Source organism: Myzus persicae, unplaced genomic scaffold (genome assembly GCF_001856785.1).
Source record: "Myzus persicae strain clone G006 unplaced genomic scaffold, MPER_G0061.0, whole genome shotgun sequence".
NCBI lineage: Eukaryota > Metazoa > Arthropoda > Insecta > Hemiptera > Aphididae > Myzus > Myzus persicae.
The window spans coordinates 523628-543079 of record NW_019100471.1 but is presented as its reverse complement, the minus strand read 5'-3'; the positions used below and the strand labels follow the sequence as shown (position 1 = coordinate 543079).

The 19452-nt window shown below is 33.2% G+C and overlaps 1 long non-coding RNA gene across 5 annotated transcripts in view; it reads right to left on the bottom strand.

The window, feature by feature from the left end:
* Positions 1 to 19452, bottom strand: part of LOC111026454 — a 65314-nt gene that overhangs the window by 42005 nt on the left and 3857 nt on the right. For all 5 annotated transcript variants that reach the window (XR_002603702.1, XR_002603699.1, XR_002603701.1 and 2 more), the window contains exon 2: positions 7447 to 7584. This is a non-coding gene — a long non-coding RNA (uncharacterized LOC111026454). The remainder of the gene's footprint in view (positions 1 to 7446; positions 7585 to 19452) is intronic.

Below are 19452 nucleotides of genomic sequence, written 5' to 3'. Positions count from 1 at the left end.
TATATTATAGAAATGTAAAAAAAAAAAAATTGGTAAGTATTTAAAGAGAATATTGATAAACGTTTAGAAGCTGTATGCTACCTAGCCAACGATACTTCCCGTTCAGTCTTAACTTAGTGTCAAAAAGTAGTGCATACAATTAAATAAATTCAGAAAAATGGATTTGTTGAACTTACCAGATTTATAATTAATATATACAATATACATTGTATTTGAAAATAATATTTTGTATTCTGTTTATTATTGATTATTAAACAGAAAATGTTTCAATGTATAAATTTCTTTCTGGACGCTTTTACTGTAAGTGTTATATTTTTTTGAGAAAAAATTATGGAAAACTGCAGATAAGACTATTCCATTTTTCCATAACGTTTCAACCATCACGCGGTACGCGTAAAAGGGTTGGCTCATCAGGTACAAATTTGTACGCAAGAATCGTAGACCGTCGCAACACTACTGATAATGAATATAATAATATGCCTATAAGAATGTCGACATTCTGCAGACAATGACATTTTCGAGTACTTACACATTTTCGGACCACTGCACCGGTTCGTTGTGTATATTATCAAAATCTCAGCAATAGGTATAGGTATATGTATATCATAATACAACAATTTGAACACGTCGAGAGCTCTTCGCTCCGACGCATGCTATGCAGTCTATGGATGGGTGGTGGTCGGGATACAGGTAAGGTGCAAAAAGCCGAGAGGGGGTGAAATGTATAGTTGTATTTTTCTGCCCTCAAGTTTCACCACCATATTATATACTTTTAGGTAAGTACAATACACATTATATTATTTGTATTATATAATCGTTATATGTACCCACGTTAACTGTACACAATATATAGAGAATATGGTATAATAATATCGTTCGCGCATACGATTTTATTGTTATAATATATTATAAGGTTTACAAGACGGTTGAACGTTCGCATACACATTAATCAATCATAATATTATAAATTGTGTTTTAGCGTTATTATTTTGCGTGCGCAACCACGGCAGCCGCCGCATTGTTCCGGGGCACATTTTTTTCCGTATGTTCATTACTCAAAATATTGCTATACGACGTTATTTCTGCAAAAGGTCACGTGACTCTTGTGGAGGGGTTGGGGAGAAATAAAAATACGCACCACGACAACGCGTTGCCACGAATCAGTAAACTAATAATACATACGTCCTGTTATACTTATACAATAAACCCGTCGGCGTATATTGTATTATTGTTATAACGAACGATTTATACTCAAAAAATCGAATCTGGCACGCGTATAGGTCGGTAGCAGTGTATATCGTACCTATGTATTATTTACACTCTTTTATGCGCCTATTATCATTGAGTATATTATATTGTATATTTTATATTATATACCTGCTCAATGCTATTATGTTCGAGAGAGCGCCGAGCTATTTTTGGACGACAGTTTTATTATACTTTTTGTAGATAATAATCCGTTCGGTTTCTGATGATGACGTGTGCCTGTACCACAATATAGAGGAGTAATATTGCTCTGTGACCCGCGGTACACAAAAGCGCATTGTGACGTGTTAAAGGAAATCGCGAGTGTTGAAAACGAGTTCTGGTGATATTGTGATAAAGAATAATAAAGTGGTCTGCGAGGTCAAGTCACGACAAACTATTTTCAACGCGTTTAAAATATATAATATTATTTGCGACATCTCCACCTCTAATACTTATGCTGAGTGGATGAAGGCTGGCGATGAGTACTGGACGAGAGTGCACTAGAAATCAGTCCGCGTAAAAGACATAAGAAAAGCGCATGATATAATTATCGTCACACCTTTACATATTTTTTTGGGTGGTATATAGTTCAAAAATATATTCCATAAGGTAACTGGCCACCTCAATAATAAATAGATAGCCTAACACCAAGAGACATAACACCTAACATACGAGGCCTCTAGTTAGATTAATAATAATTAACGTTTCAAGCACCCAAGTGTAATGGTGTTATAGAAAAGGAGACGAGAATAGCACAGGGGTGTCATTTGATTGCGTCCCGTTTCAACTTTTTATACCTTTTCAGTGTTTCGATTGCGTCCGAAATTCAAATAGGAAACGGTTTTTTCCTAGATTTTCTGTATTCCAATTGCGTCCTATTGGGTAGTAAGTAGTAGAATTAAATACAACTATAGTATATTTGGCCCAGATGATGGTATGCAGATCTATTTAAACGATATTTGGTTTTTACTTGATGAGCTTACGAAGACTGTATCTCATGACGAGTATGTACTTTTTTCAATTAATAAATTTTATTAATTTTGACTGATTTTTTTTGGTTTTTTATTATTTTCGTACATCACTGAGAAAATATTAATTACTTATTTTGACAATTCATGCCCTAATCGGTAATACGCAATCGGGACACAGAAAATGTGTGAAAAAAATAATTTAACTGTGTCTAGAACGCAATCCACGGTCTGAAAGTTTCAGTTAGGAAAAGGCGACTCGCATTACGTGGACGTAGGCGACGTTGTTAATTATTATTATAATAATTGTATTTTATTTCGATACATTGTACCTGTATCGCATGTACAATTTTAGTGCAGTCACCAGGCAGGTAATATTATTAATGTGCAACGAAGATTAAGGTTAAAAATTTTGAATTTCTTCTTACGTGTAACTGTTAAATATTTCCTAGTGCGTTTGGATTCTAGAACTTAGGAACCGGGACGATAGACTAACGGATCTCTCGCGTGCAGTATACACATAATATGCTTAATATATACCGGAAAAATAAATCATCTCTCGAACATCCTCATTAAATCATACATATTTGCTATTTGTTTCGGTTTAAGTGATACGTTATTTTGAAGGGATGTGTGTTCCGTGATGCACAATATACTACTTTAGAAAATTTGTTCAAATGTCTAAAAAGCCAAAAATATCAAAAGATTAAAAAAATATCAACTGTTATTGAAAAGAAAGGACTATGTGTTCATGTCCATAAGGAAAAATAAACTAAATTTATTAAGGTAGGTGTTTACAAATTAAAAAAAACACGGGCTGCGTGTAATGCAAACAATATTTTATAAAATAAATTTAAATAAATTATTATTTTTTGTAAATTCATGTAACTGACAGAAACTGTACAAGTGACCTAAAAATGGTGTAAAATAAATACAATCAAAAATGCCAAGATAAAAGTTCTAAACCGGATAATAAATGTTTCATAATTCAAACCGTGTGCTAACAAAACGTCTTACAATAAATTCAAGATTTTGCGGCCTATGCCTATGTAGAGGTACCAAAATGCAGATTCATTGCTCGAATAGAAAAAAAAAACGATATGAGTAGCAAAAGGGTTAAAACAAATCTTTTAATCTTTTATTATATACAGAAGCATGGTGAAGACGGGTACATGCGCCGAAATGATTTCGAAAAACAAAAAGAATGTCATATAGGTACTTGCAGCATATAATCGGAAACTAAACTTGGTATAGACCTCACATGACCACACGCTACCAGCTATGAACACTAGCACTCACACACACACAAACACGATTTATATACTTTCCGAGCGGTCGAATCGATAACTTGACCATATATATGCAGGTATATAGTTGGGCTACGTGCAGCGGTGGCGGGCGTGCTTTCCGCGCGGTCAAAAGTCGACCCGAAATATTATTATTATTATTTTTATAGCTCGCGATTGCGAAACGAACGGAAAAAAAATTCAAAAAACACACACACGCACACATAATATTATAATATATATTATATACGTATATAAAATCCAAGTGGTCCTTGCACACACACATATATATATATATATATATATGTATATTTATCCATAACACATATAATAATAATATTATAATGTCCGCCGTTGGCAACGTCACCCGGTCACCTGTGCCAACGATTAGGCAAACCGTCATTATCACACCTTTTTATTTTAAAAACATTTTTTTTTCACCGTAAAAATACGGACGGGCGCGCGCGCGCGCGCGCGCGTGTGTGTGTGTGTGTGTGTGTGTGTGTCGAAGTCGTAGTTGGTGAGTGTAGGTATACAGACCGTGTGTTACATACGTGTGCGCGCACTCCGCGGCGGAGAGCCTTGGGATCAGCGCTCGTGGCTACAAATCACCGGGTCGTTTTGACATCCGAGAAACTCATATCTCCCCGCGGAATAATTATATATTTATACCGCGGCGATTATCCGAGCAAGCGGCGCGCTCACTTACATATTATACAGTTACATATACAGACATATATTATACACTCACACGCGTATATATATATATATATAGCTGTAAATGTATATACAATGTATTATATATATAGGTATAGGTATATATCTCGTATATAATGTATAAGTTATAAGTTATAAGTTTCTAGCGTTTACGCTGCGACTATAACATATATATTAGGTATATACGACTGCCGCCGCCGCTCACGGATATATATACGGCGCGTGCTGCAAGTAGGTTGGTATACTACTACAGGTAGGTAGTTGTATATTAATATTTTATACATATTTTAGGTATATAGGTACATTTTATTATATGTGTACACAAATATGGTATAGGTGTACCTAATAATAGTAATAATATTATTATTATATCCGACATCGGATTTTACTCCACGACTTCACAATATTTATGTGTGTGTATGTGTGTGTGTGTGTGTGTGTGTGTGTGTGTGTGTGTGTGTGTGTGTGTGTATAACCGTATACAGCCGAGTCTCGATAACACTAATCTCAAAAACTCAAAAACGTCGATAACTCAAATTTTTTTCTTATCACCTGAAGTGTTTTTGATCTGAGTTTAAGGTATACCGCAACTCGAAAAATACCTAAATCGAATTTCTTTATATTCCTCTTGCGATTCGAGTTGTCAAAAATCAGCTGTATAGTTTATATTACATCATACTATAATAATAATATATAAGCCAATTAGTTATTTCAGATGTATGAAAAAAAAGAAAATATATGCGTTACCTTATTTTTCTGCAAAACTTGTTGCTGCAGCTAGTTTAATGTAGGCCAAAGTGGAAGAAAAAAAATTATATTTAGTTTAATCCTAACAAAACCCTATAAAATCTATATACATATAAATTAATGTCTGTCTGTCTGTCCTTTATATATTCCTAAACCATTCAATCGATTGCGATTAAATTTGATACAGAGATAGAGATTTGACCTCTGGGAAGGAGATAGGCTAATTTAAAAAGGGAGAGGTCCAACCTCGGGAGGTGCTCAAACAGGGATTTTGAGATTTACGATGTAAACTTTTGTTTATAAATAGTTGCTATTAGTTTATAATAAATAATAATAATAATAATAATATATTAAATATAATAATAATTATTGTGAAAGAAATTATTATTATTATTTATTATCACTGAAAGAACAGAATAGCGTCTTTGATATTTGTTTATTTTTATTTAATTGTTGCCATTGTACATGCGAAAAAACGAATACAAATACCTAATAATCGAAAATAATTTGAATATTGTTGTAACGATATTACTTGTATACTTTAACCGTTATATTATAAAATTAAACGTATTATTCATATTATATAGTTAGCTTTATTAACTATTAACTTTTTAGTGGCCAACGAAGTGCACGGGATCAGCTAGTATACAATAAGTGTGAACAGTTTATGGAAAAAAAAAAAAGTAAAAGCAGCAAAGCTTAGCACCCCGAAGTTGGAGTGCTGCTGTGATATATCTTAGATTACCATATTATTATTATATGCATAAATGATATCGTTAACAATAATTATTCTATAATAGTTTCAAATATAAAATAGATAACCTTTCACGATAATAAGCCGCAAAAGATATATTCAACACTTTAAAATCACAGTACACGTATAATAGTGCTATTAAAGCTGCAGGGGTGGCCAGCGATAAGCAAGTTGCGAGCCGCACAGTATAATGAAAAATATGTAAGAGCAGAAACTAAAAGGTTCTCAATATTATTATCTTAAATAAGATAATATCAAATGTAATACAATGTGTAGAATGTGAAATAGTATAATAATGAGTACAATAATGTCGGATTAAATTTTGTATGGGATAATTTTGTCTTCATGTATTATACCTATATTAGTAAAAATGTTTTAAGCCTTACGATAGGACGTGAGCAGCATGATTGCATCAGTCTATGACGTGAACCGTGGTTTGGCCACCCTTGTACTATAGTATATAATAATATTATGTAGGTTAAGTACCTGTTGTAGGTTCACATTCAATTTGAATGCGATAGAAAATTATAATACATTTTTTCTAATTAACTTTTCAACTAAATTCGAATATATTATGAAAAAGTTGATTATTTACAAAAATACTTATAAATTGTTGTAAATTTAGTTTTATATGATATTGACGTCTCACGATGTTTTTTGAAGAATTTATTATTTTCAGTTACGGTTTATTATAATACAAAATTAACGATTTCGAACAATTTTCCATTTATAAATCTTCAGAGCTTTTATGGCATGTGTTTGATGAAGTCGATTCGACTCTGTTCCTTATAGTAATCAAACCTCCTGTATGTGGTAGGCGGAGACAACATTTTAAATATGTTAATTTTTCTTCTATTTATATTATATTCCAGATGTGACCATTTTGATTTTAGAGTTGTTTTTTGTTTACTACCTATCCTTAAAAATCAATCAAAGTATAACATTTCTCAAAAACAACACTGATCACGGTTTCAGAGTTTCTAGAAAAATCTAACATTTCATATGCAGTTTATCTAAAATCTGCCACAGAAGCGATACATCGAAACCAAAAAGTGACATCTGCACCGCCGGCGTTGGAAGTGATGGTAGCAGGACATAAGGCAGACACGATTATTTTAGGGACTATCGCGATTTGCCGCAGGTCACACGATAATATTATATTGCGTCGTTTAGATATTTGAAAATTCGGGGCACATAAATCCAAATCATACACGACGCCGGTCAGCAGGGCATGTCCCATATACACTATATACGATATTGTACCAGATACTTATACATACCAATATACAGCTATAATACCTATAATGTGCGTACGAGTTACATTCTATATATGAACGCACGACTCCGAGATTTTTGGAGAAAAACGCAGGTGCAGTCGGCGGTGCGCGGGCACAATAGATGGCGGGATGACGCGCCGCAGATGTCACCGGGCCGGCGATCGACGACTGTGCTCAACCCGAGGGTTGGGGGAGGGTTATCGGTTTCGATAGGAAATTACACACGGTCTTATGATATTATAGTGGTTCGTCGGTTATAAATATATATATATAAAGATTATAATACCACCGGCGGGGCGTATTTGAGGTTTTTTTTTCAAAAGAAGGGGAAATCGTGAGTTTAAACGTCGTAGTCGGAGAAACCCACGCGGGGGGTATTCTCGACACTCGCACCCTATACCCGGCCAGCACTCCGCATTTATATACTTGTAGAATAAGATAGTACTTACGTGCAATGTGCAGGGTTCGATGTTGATAATAAAATTGTAAAAACTATCTATGTATATTATTATAACTATACATAAAATGATATCATATTGTAACCATGTGTGTGGCAGTCCGCAGAGAAAAGATAACAAAAATGACATCTGCAAAAGATATAAAACAGATAAATGTATTGATACATATTTACTTAAATATAAGATAAACATGCAATCTCACTTTTATCTAGACAATATTATTATGAGAGCTAAAATCAGTTTTTTTTCATTAGAATTAAGAGGATGTTACACCGACACTTGTTGTCTCCGTCTGATAAGTGCGTAACATAGAAAGTTTTACTCTCTGCAGATCACATTTAGCTCGGTTAGCTTAAAAATTAGACTGAATTGATATCTTATAACTTATAAGATTCAAAGGTAAGATTATTATCTAGGCAATATCATAGAATCTGTATTATATTTTAATTCTGTGATATTGCTTAGATAATAATATTTCCTTTAAATTTTATAATAGGTCAGTTAACTCTAATTTTTAAACTAACGGAGTAAACATGATCTGCTGAGATATCTACTTGGTATGTTACCTACTTGTATACGAAGCGCGGAGTCAACAAAATATGTCGGTGTAACGTCCTCTTAATTATTAAATTTCAAGATGTGATTAAAATTAATACAAACAATTTGGACCAAACATAAGTTGAAAGTTTTGACCTTGCACAATTCACTGTGCTTTTAAGATTATTTGAATTAAATAAGACTAATAAGAGTGACGTTCTTTTAGCCTTTAGGAATTAGGTATTTTCAGGTCTTAAAATCCAACATTATAATCATTTTAGAATTTTGAAAAGCTCAAAATTTAAAGTGCATTTAAATCGCGTAAAATTTGAAAAATCTATAACCTATAATTATTAATTTTGAAATAGCAAAGAAATTTCACAACTAAAAATAAACAAAATCTTGATTTTATCGTTTCGAATTCATTATTCAGTATTTTATCTTTTTGCTGGAAGGAAATGGATATACACGTACCAATTGATTAGGTATAGTCCTCTGATAAAAAAGTTTTAAAAAAATATAATAATTTTATAATTCATAAGAAAATAATATTTTACTGAAAACTGTTATAATTAAGTTAATCGATATTAGGACATTTTTTATCTAATTAGCTAGATTACTAGCACACAATAGTTGTTTAGACAAGATAATAATAGGTATATTATAATCTGACGAGTTATTTTTTTCTTGATTAGTCTCAACACCGATGAGCATATAACCAACGGAAAAATCAACGATCCGTTGCGGGGAGAGCTGTCGAACTTCTGCCGAAAAACTTCAAATTTTTGCGAATACCTAACCTATATAGGTACTAATAATGTGCAGGCACAATGGAAGAAGTGCCGGGATTAGAAGTATGGAGTGTGAGCAGGCCAAACATCGTCTTAGCTACACGTCCTTGCATATTGATATCGTCTCACTGATACGTTTAAGTACCTGTATAATAATATCGTATGCTTAAAACTGGACGTAACAGCGATTTAAATATTATAACTGGACGAATCTGGTTCCGGGAGTTATTCTACCAGATAACTTTGAGATTCAGATGGACACATATTGTGATCCATTTAATTTACCACCAAAAATAATGTTTTTCCAGGTGCTTAAACCTCGAATTTTGTTGTCCATCTAACTGTTTTTCCATTAAGGGTGCTTGAATAATATACGTCATAATGTTAAGAATTTAATTGATCTCTATAAGTTTATATAACAATATGATACAAAAAATTATACGCACCCATAAATATACAGAAAAAGGGAGATTGGAGTTTTTGGCACAATTAAAATATCTTCGATTAGGTCTTATGTATTATTTATTGGTTCCTTTAATTATATACATGCGTTTATGTATGTATATAGATTGTTCTCATCTCAACTATATATTATTTAAGGGTAGTCTGTTATACAGTTTCAAGTATATAGAAAAATAAACGAAATAACCATATTTCCTCGTCTTCATATTTTATACAAAGTTATAGGCAGGGACATTTTATGTTAAACTTTTTTAAAAGGCGTACATATTAGTATGCAATTTTTACGTCCAACACTTGGCTTCACATTTTTTCAAACATATTTCAATTACATATTTATTTAAAAATCCAGAACTCAAAATTAGATAATGACAACCAATGCCTACATAATATTATAACTTTGTTTTAATTCGTGATTGCTCAGATTTGAATAATATTTGAAATCGTTCCACATCATAATACAATAACAATGATACAAATAATAATTATAAGTTATAAAAATCGGGCAAGATATTGGCGACAACGATAGGTGGTGGGATACAGCTGAAGTCTCCTTTTTAACAACCCCAAGCATTACTTTAATCTGCAGTTGTAAACTGATGTTCTTTAAAATCATAAATTGTATGGGTAAATCTCGTAATTTGTAATATCATCGATTATCGTCTATAATTATCTATATTATTGTCACGCAGTTTGTTATTGGTACCTATCATAGCAGTTACATTATGGCTCCGACGAAAAAAAGTAATGTGAGAAATAACATTATGCAGTAGGTAATTATAATAAACTGTTCGAGTTTTGAATATTATAAAAAAAATGTCTTCCAGCAATCTTTCTTATTTAGATAGTAAAAATTCAAGTGCGTGAATCCACGTCGGATGGCCATAAGGACTCCCCCCTCCCCCAACAAACACACTCAGTTACATCTCGTAAAGTACATCATATACCTAAATATAAACGCGATAGCCTGTAGGCATATAAGGTAAGCGCTGTCGTTATAATAATATATACCTATAAGCTAATAATATGTAAATATTTAATATCTTCGGACGCTATTAAATTCGTATGTATAATAATATGTACCTAACTGTAAGTAATATATAGAGTTTAATTGACAATATTAAATATTAAACATAATAATATTTATGCCACGTTTCGAATAGTATTACGATATTAATATATAATATAATCTTTCGGAGACTACGATGCCTGCAGTCGTAATATTATATTTTATAGATACATATATATACAATGTTTATATCTATTCGGGTGTAATTACGTTTTAATTAAGTTCGATGTATTTATAATAATGTGTACCTACGCGAGTTTATTTAGATCGTGTCGAAGGCAAAACAAAAAAAAACCATTTGGAATTTGGGACTGCAAAGTTTAAATAAATATTTTTATTTACAATGCGTAATAACTAATAACACTGTAGTACCCATATCATATTATACCTATAGCTGTAAATCACGACGACGGTCTGCGATTTTCGCGTTACTCGAGTGTGTGCGTGCGTGTGTGTGTGTGAGTGTGTGTGTGTGTGTGTGTGTGTCCGTACGCTTTCGGTTTCACGGTTCGATTTCCCAACGATCTTGGCCCCCTTATTATTTGCTTGGATCGGGTTAAAAATTGGATATAACAACATTTCCACGCGTCTAGTCGGCCTTGGGTGATCGCAACTGCAGTGAACGTTTATACACACTCACACACACGCTGAACGGATTTTATTGATATTGGTAATGTTTATAATGTATATACGAACGTGACGTATAGGTATAATATTATAGGTAATAGGTTTACTCGCGGTTTTAAACGCTGCTGCTGCTGCTGTTGCTTCGGCAGCGCGAACTTAACCTCCTTAGGATATCGTGTCATTATATATTATATTTTATACCTGTGTATAAGTAAACGTCAAATAACGCGGTTTAAAGGTCGCGTACGACATAATTTAATATAATATATTATCTTGTGGTTTGTTGGATACAACAATAATTATGTTACTATCAATACAAATATAATATAATAATTAATAATATATTAATATTATAATACTTCCTCGATTGCCGCACGGAGCACCGCAGCACCATTAATCCATTTTTAATAAAACCTGCAGTAGACTCGATTACCTAGGACCTAGGTATAGGTAAGTAACCTGTACTGCATATTATTATTATTATTATTATTATTGTAGATAGGTAACTATATTTTTATGGTAAAAAAACACGATTATTTGTACTGTATTTTAGACTGGTAATGGAATCTTATATTATGTATTATAAAACATAAACGTAACTGCTATTTATAAATCGAATTAATAAGTATGTACGCGAGAATATTTATATAGGTACCATATTATGCATAATGTTGTCACGTCAATTTAATATTATAAATACATCTTGTTTTTATTATTACACTTATACTAATAATATAATACACTGCTTGTACCCGCTATATAATTTCCAAATAAAAATTATAAAATCGCATTTGTATTCGACACGTCTGGCGTTAAAAGTCAAGTTCAAAGTTACATTTTCAGTGATTATCTGTTTTTCAGTAAATGAACATTTTCCCTGAAATCATGGTTACTAAAATCATAACAGGCGCGATGTGCATAGAAATTATTACTTCGAGATTTAATTTTATTAAAACTGAAGAAATATTATGCAGTGGGACCACGATAATTTTGTCTCCGACCGATTCGAGTTATCGAGATTCCATATTATACACATAGTAAGAACGAGTATAAGAACATATTTCAAATTAATTTGATATACTGTTACCAGTAGACAGTAGTACTAGTGTACCAGCGATATATATTATAATATTTTGAAAAGGTTTTAGTCTATATCATATTATTTAAATATCAATTGAAAAATATTAAGAAAAAAATGTAATTGGCAAAAGCGTTCAATGCCATTTTTTAAAATTAAATTTGATCTCTTGACTTATTTTTTAATGCAATTAAATTGAAAATATTAAATGTATAAAACGAGAGTGCAAATATATTTGAAAGTGAGTATTTTATTTTGAGAAAATACATTTTTCGAAGAAAATTTAAATCATATATTGCGATACTTATGGAGCGTATTATTGGGAGTACTACTTAATAAAAGGTTTATGTATCTACGTATTTTACTCAAGTATCACATACTTAAAAATACTGATTACAATCAATACAAATTTACAAGCTCCTGTTAAATAGTCCCATACATATTTGCATGGCCTCTGTATATATCTATATATATAGCTAATATGTATTACACGATTCGGATCGCCAGACGCGCTAAAATGATTGACGACAATAATCGCGGTGCAGCCATTACCTCTATAATAATGAAAGACTGCGTATACGTTGTAATAACACGAGTAATATAAATTATCGTGAGCACGATTAATGGGCTCCATTTATAATAATATTATATCTGCACGAGGATACGCGCGATTGATAAAACACATCGGTCCGGTGTTCTGCCGCCGCCGCTGCGTACGATAATAGTAATAATAATAGTAATAATATAATGGCATCTTTGTACGAGCGGCGATCGCCCGCGGAAGGATTAGACAAATCTTCGTTTAATGCAAAACCGTCTACATCAGAGGAGAGAGAGTGAGTAATACGGTGGCAGTCGATTTGCCGCCCTCGTCCGCCCAAACTCTGCAGCAGCAGTTTATAAATGATAATAGCATCGCAGTAGGTATATACTAGGTATACCTATAGGTAGGTAGGTAGGTAGATATAATGTATTATTATTATTATTATTATTATTATTATTATAATACGTTCCGCGCGTTTTAAGAAAGAGAATCGGTCGCCGCTCGATCGTCTGTCGTGAATGAATCTCTTCTCATCTCTTATATACCATAATAAACACTCACGATACCTGGCTATGCATACCAACCGATACCAATATACTATTAAATGATGGTGCTCGCCGGGTGTAATTATTATTATTTGTTGTTCGACCGTCGTTGGGAGGATCGATAATCGATCGTGACTGCTACGGAAGTCATCGAGTAGTTCCCAGTCCGAGCGCGCGCTCGTTAGGATATCGCATAGCGTCGTCGGCTATAATGATAATATTACCTTCGTATTTATAGGTACACCTAAGCATAATATTTATCAATTTGCATCCATTCGGCTTAGGTAAAGCGACCAGTTGCTTACGTATTCACCTAGATATACGCTTAAATCGAAAATGGCAATATCTCTACCAATATTCGAGTATAAATACTAATCAATAACAATCGAAAATAAGCACTTGAAAATTTTCGTATTCTGCCGACTTGCGGTGTCTAATTATGTGACCATAATATAATACTATAACAAGACGTACCTTCCTGTAAATTATAACGCACCACAACTCGTGGAAGTTGAATTAAATCGGAATTTGAAATGAATTTTTCTACTTTACGTAACATCCTCCAGAATTTTACCATCGCAAATGTAGCTAATTAGATCATAATTATATTATTATCTTTCACCGTCACGCGTGTAGTTGCTAATCACTCATTTCCTTTACGCACAAAAGCGTTTGAAAATTATTAAAAATTTCTACAATCTGGAGTTTGTTTTTTTTTCAGATTTTTTAAGGTTATTATAATATTATAGTTGTTTCATATGAAAAGAAATCTCGTTGTAATTTAGTGTAATAAATATTTTTTTGATATGCATATTGATACACGTTTTGAATAACGACACATCGTCTTACGATTTAGTAATAAATTATTTATTAGAATAAACGCCGTACTGCTTTAGAGAACAATATTAGTAATACAAAAACAAACAAATCATATGGTAAAAAAACATACAAAACTAACATTAAAATTAGTTGAACACGTCTCTGCATAAAACTAAATGCCTATATTTAACATTATTTTAATAACTACCTAAACATTGTTATTGGCTATCATTATAAATTAGAGGAGAATTTTCGTAAAATGAAGTATTCAATTTACCTAGAATTTCTTGTTATTTACTAATCACTCACTAATAATATTTTAAACTACGCTTTTTGTTATGTACATATTAAACTGTAGTCGCATACCAATAAAGTCGTAAACTAGGTATATTAATCTAGGTATATTAATTTGCAATTATGTGTTGAGTGGATTAGCGGTAGTTAGGCGGTGGTAGATGATCAAAACTTAACTCTTGCAGGTATTTCTACGAAAGTCAAACGTTTATAATATTCAGGCATAGTGTCCGAACCTCAGGATATATTTCGGGTGCGAGTGGTAAAGATAATAGCACGACGCTTGGACATGGAGTATATACGATGGCAATTCTAAAATCGGCTATATTATGTCAGACGTCTGAGCTTACACGTGTTTACTTCTTATATATACGTAGGTATTCATGATATAAACGCCTCTAGCACTTCGGGTCTGTGAAGCGGCTATTATGTTACATACGTGAGCACAAAGCAATTATATAAACGTTGCGAATTTTTATTATAATAATTAATACCTATAATGGTTGATCAATAACGGTGAATGCCCATTAATTCATCGAGCCATCTTAGTGCAGCTGCAGGTATGGTTGTAGTAGTGTGGTAGTGTATTAGTATGATCATAACATGTATACTACTTGGAACATGTATAGTAGTAAGAAAAATAGTAGGTACCCACATATTATATTATTATAACTTGTGGCGTAGGTACAGGTGCATCAACGGGCGGTATTAATTATAAAATATTTATGAAATCCGGTTATGTGAGTTTTGGTACCTATATGGTTTTCGGCGGAGGAACTGCAGCAGCAGCAGCAGCATCTGCAGCAGTCTTCAGCGGGATCCGGGGTGAGCGCGTTCGATTTGGTGATGTGGGGTGGTGTTGTGGGGAGGAGGTAGGGCGGAGAGCGCTAAAAACGCTGCCGCCAAAGCCGTCGTAGGTATTTGTATACATATATTTCAAGACTTGGCCAATCGCAGGTGTGTCGAAAAGGCTGCGAGGGGATCGGTACGTCAGAAAAGCGACGAAATAAAAAGTGGAAAGAAAGAAATAGTAGAATACATAATATGATACGCGAGAAGGAAAAAACACTGCAACACGCGCGTGCCGACCGCGGAGATGGCTCCGAGCCAAAGTACATGTACGCGTAGACCTCGTGCTCGCCCGCGAGTCGAACGGGGCTGTACACCTACCTATGTAACGCATATAATATGTACGAAATATATGATATGTGAACGTGGTACGTGTGGTATATACCTACAGAGAGTTTGCCGCGTCCGGGCAACGTGTCTTGGCAACGTCGCGGCCCCGGGACCCCCGGTTGCAGCAAGCCGAGTGACGACGACCTCGAACGGTTTGGCGTGTGTGATGATTTTTAAAAAAAATAATAATATTTTTTCGTGTTTTCACCGAGAGCCGGCCGCGGCGGCGGGCCGCTTGCGAAACGCGCGCGCGTCGCGTCCGGTCCTAGCGACACAGACTGCACGCGCGCGTCGCAGCAAAGATTCCGTTGGCGGCCGACACTCGCGCGACGCATACCCAACTAGTTGTATATATACAGCTGTATGGGTATATCTACGTAACCGAGTTACCTATAGGTTAATATACCTACGCTTTATATAAGTACTTACCGCCGCGTAATCGTTCGAAGCGGAAACGATTTCTGCAATTGAAACAGAAAAAAATATTTATATTTTACGTATATACTCTGACCGTGTAGTATAGTGTCTTCTGAAGTGGGTGGAACCTTCTTTTTTTCGTGTCGCATTGTATTATTGTACAAAATATGTAGATATATAATATATTGTTTGATTTCTAATAAGAGTTAAAACAATTTAAATTTTTAAATTTTTTAAATGTCTAACGCACGATTATATAAAATAATATATCATACAATTTACCAATACGGCTTGTACTCGCGTCATGCGATTATATTATTATGGCGATATGGGGAGCGAGTATAACTTTTTCGATACACACAGGGTCGTTAGAATGTTGAGTTACGAAATGTAGACGACCCTGTGCAGCGGCATTTACGTGAATCTATTAAAATATATATAAATATATATAGAGAGTGTTGAGAGAGGAAATTATTATAAGAGAATACACAAAATAGATAGTAATTGCATACTATAATCTACGAGGCAAATCGTTTCTTGACATGCAACCTGAATCACCGATAATAATATTGTATTTATTAACTTTCAAGATGCAAGGACCGGACATCAGGTGCGGATGCATACATCCAATGCCTATCCAATAATAGCTGTGATAAGACTGTACTCTCGAGTAAACGATTGCACAAGACGACTAAATGTATGAGAAGGATGTTCAACAAACATTTTACTACTATATTATGCTTGCCTTATTGTACCTTCTTTATGAACCAACTTTTTCGAAAAATCCAATAAACATATTTTATAGTAATAATCTTATAAAATCGATAAATAATTTATGATTTAAATTAAAACCGTATTTGAGATTGACAAAAAAAATGTTTTAAACAAAGTAAACCAGCAATTTTTCATAGTTATCCACCATATAGTATAAGTGTTTAACGTGCAGTTATAGGCAAAGCGGTAGCAGTTATATTGTCCCATTCTAACCTAAACCCTAACCTTATTTTTTTCTTTCAGTTTTGAACCGACGGCGCCGCGGAAACGTAAACCCTAACCTAACCAGCGCAGTTATAACTATAGTCTATAGTTATTCTAAAAAACATATTTTTACAATAGTTTTAGGTAGATACTATTGCGAGTAGGGCAAGAATTTTCAATGTACAAAAATAATACAAAATATAATATGCTTCATTAAAAATTAAGGAAATATGTACCAATATTTATGTGATAATATGCAAAATAAACTTAATCAAATAAATATACATTATAATGGTTATGGCTTGAAATGTATTAATATAAAAAAAAATTAATTTTAACAAAACACGATATATCTATTATTATTGAGCAAAAGATATAAAACATAAGTATACAGGTAAAAATATTTAAAATTGGTAACAATTTTACTTTAAAATATTATAGGTATATATTAGATATAGTATAAAACTTTTAATCCGAAATGTTTTTTTCTAAATATAGGTATGCAATAAAAACAGTTATACTCATCGTTTATAACATGCTGACAAATTATGCAAAGATATATGAGAAGTAAAATTGTATACCTATAGGTACTTAAAATGAGCTGGTAATACATTGTATGTATCATATGTGTATCCCACATATTTCGAACTCTGCTGAATAACGCATTCATCGATATGCAATAAAACATTGAATTCTCAGAGAAGCCCCGAAGAATATGTAGTTATTATAATAATCATTTGTATAAAATATAAATTATATTACACGGGCAGGGAAGGTACCCCCATATCCATATGCATCGTATTATAATCGACTGCAGTTTATAAAGGCTGTCTATGTATATATATATATATACGTACATATTATATCGAACGTCGTATTTGCGGGACGACCGTTTCCGTTGTTGTTATTTCGTAGGGTAAACCGTGTAGGCATCTCGCTAACGAGTGATAGATTTTATACCACGAGAAAGGGTTCTTATATTATGTAGAATGACGTGCGGAGCATCTACCTATAGGTATATAAATATGTATACCTTATATAGTATAGCTATGTGGTATGATATTGTATAAAGGTGCATACTGTAGGTACGTATATTATGATGGTCGCGATGATCTATGAAACCCGCGGGACCCGATCGATACGCAAGGCGGCTTGCCGCATGACAAATACAAATATTTTAATTACTTTAGCATTCGAACGTCCACCCGCAGAAAATTTAATGGCCATAAATTACCGGATAATAAAAAAATAAACATACATTTTATGACCTTGTACAGTTTAAAAAGAAAACGTACACACATAATAATATAAAGATATAGGTACGCTAGCAATGTATACGTATAATACACGCGCATTATTATAATAATGTGCAGTAGGTACATGTGTTAATAATACGCGTTACATATTTTAACGTATGTGTAAGTATATTATATAGTATCAAGTTTTTTTTCTATCGGAACGAATTATATACGATTAATTAAATATTTTGTCTGCGTAATAAAAAAATGTTTTATACATATATATACATATACATCCAATTATTATATACACTACATATCTATTGCTGGTATAGTTATTGTGGTGCTCTCGCCAAATCCTTTAAGAGGACGCCACACCTACATAATATGTGTTGTCGGTCCGTTTTACAAACGTACGTAATATGCAATGGCAAATTTGTTTCCAGTAGTTCCAATTTTGTGTAGTTATTATCTACTTCTAACAACAGCTGAGTTGACCTATGCATTGAGGTGAATTTACCGCTATTGTCAAACTTAAAGGTATAAGAAAATATATTATTATGATATTATGTTTTTTCACATGATGCGATTTGTACAATATTTTGATTTTCTGTAAACGAGTTATGAGAATTGTTAAACTGTATAATATTATTTACATACTCGTAATTAGCTTAAAAATTGAAATATCATACAAAACCCAAGCGAAAACACTGCGATAATGTTCTTACCTAAAAGTTGATACTAGGTCAATTCATGTACTCTATTATTAATTAATAGGTTACTACACAAAATTGGAACTGCTGAATATAAATTTTAGTACAAGGCGGAAACAGCATTGTGTGGTGTCCTCTTAAACGACTATTGAACGTTGCAGATATATTAAATATTACAGCCGAGTTTCGACAATAATTTGAACGAATATTTTCATCGTCTTGTCCCTCGAAGTTATATCTATTCGTGTTGTTTACTCGACGTCCTATAGCTCGAAATAACGCGCGTGCGTGATAAACAAATTTTATTTCACCTCCTCGAGGTAGTCGGGACTAGACTGCAGGCTATTATAATATTATGTGTCCGGCGGTAGCAATAGTCAGTTTATAATATGTTGTGTCAAAATCGTAGCTTTATCATGTATAATAATTTATTATCCGACAATATAATAATATCGTATTTCGTTCGCGTTACAATATGTTCGCGAGCACCCGAAAATCACTTCTGATCGCTGTACTAGCTATAATTATTATGTCGTTTCTGCAGTCATACACGTGGACGCACGACTATTGCTATGCTGCACTATTTAGGTATGCGGCAATTTAATGACTACCTATGTTATTATTAAAAATATTATTATTTGACAGTTGAAAAAAAAACGTAAGAAATGAATTCGTCGCGATCTGCAGCGAGAGCGTCGTCCGCGGCTGC